Source organism: Fukomys damarensis, unplaced genomic scaffold (assembly GCF_012274545.1).
Source record: "Fukomys damarensis isolate Sample0158 unplaced genomic scaffold, DMR_v1.0_HiC HiC_scaffold_13, whole genome shotgun sequence".
In the NCBI taxonomy this organism is placed as follows: domain Eukaryota; kingdom Metazoa; phylum Chordata; class Mammalia; order Rodentia; family Bathyergidae; genus Fukomys; species Fukomys damarensis.
The window spans coordinates 26,485,213-26,486,189 of NW_022900925.1; the positions used below are offsets into that span (position 1 = coordinate 26,485,213).

Genomic DNA, 977 nt, shown 5'->3' on the forward strand with positions numbered 1-977 from the left:
GGTGCGGGGTCCCGCGGCCGGGCGGGGAGGAAGGGTCGAGAGGATGGGTGGGCTCCTGACCCTGGCAGGAAGCTGTTAGTTTGCTTTTGGGATTTGTCTCGAGGTCAACATTGGGGTTCCCAGAGCCTGGGGCGCGGGAGAGGGCACGGTTGGGCAGCGGGATGTGTAGTGCTTCTACCTAGAGCGCCAGGGTAGCATTTCCCCCTGCATTTCAAACCGTCCCTAATCCAGAGCCTCAGTTAGCAGAAGCTGCTCTCAGACCCGAAGCACTTAAGTTTAATAAGATTGCACCAGTCCCACCAGCCCCGGCCACCCTCTGCTCAGAGAAATGCTCTCCTCTTTTCTCCCCGCCCAGCTAGTGGTCTTTGGACGAGTGAGAAGTTGGAAAGGAGCTTTGGAAGGTCCCATTGCCACGAGGTTACCGGGGCTTTGGGGGGGGGTGAGACAGGGTATTGAGACTGACCTGGAACTCACTATGCAGCCCGGGCTGGTCTCGAACTCAGAGTGATCCTCCTCCTGCCTCAGCCTCCCAAGTGCTGGGATTACAGGCGTGCGCCACCACGCCCAGTTTACCGGGGCTTTTAGAAGGAGGATGGGCAACACCGGAGAGAGGAGAATGGTCAAGGTGGCCTGAGAGGAGGAGCCCACATTCTGGGTCAGTGGGGTGGTGCTTTTCAAGGAAGAGAAGGTTAAAAAATAAACTCCGGGCAGCCGGGAAATCTAGGGAGGCTCCAGGTGGGTGGAGTGGGGCAGAGTCTCCCGGCTGGAAAACAGGTCCATTTGATATAGAACGCTTGCTAGGGCAGAGGGAGAGAGCGGTCAGTCTTTTCGCCTAGCCTCCGATGGGTGCAACAATTCCTCCGAGGAAACCGCGTGTTGTTACTGACGTTTTAGGAAAGGCGAAAATAAAGACGAAAGCGCGTGTTTTATCAGGATGCGAGGTACTTTAGGAGCCCGGCCACTCCAGCTCCTCCCGT

General features: G+C 57.2%; 1 protein-coding gene across 1 annotated transcript in view; it reads right to left on the bottom strand.

Moving 5' to 3' along the window:
* Ypel2 (yippee like 2) overlaps window positions 1-484 on the bottom strand; it is a 64,562-nt gene extending 64,078 nt beyond the window's left edge. The window contains exon 1 of the mRNA XM_010626716.3: window positions 464-484. The gene's annotated coding sequence lies outside the window, so the exon portion shown is untranslated. The remainder of the gene's footprint in view (window positions 1-463) is intronic.
* Window positions 485-977: the final 493 nt, after the last annotated feature.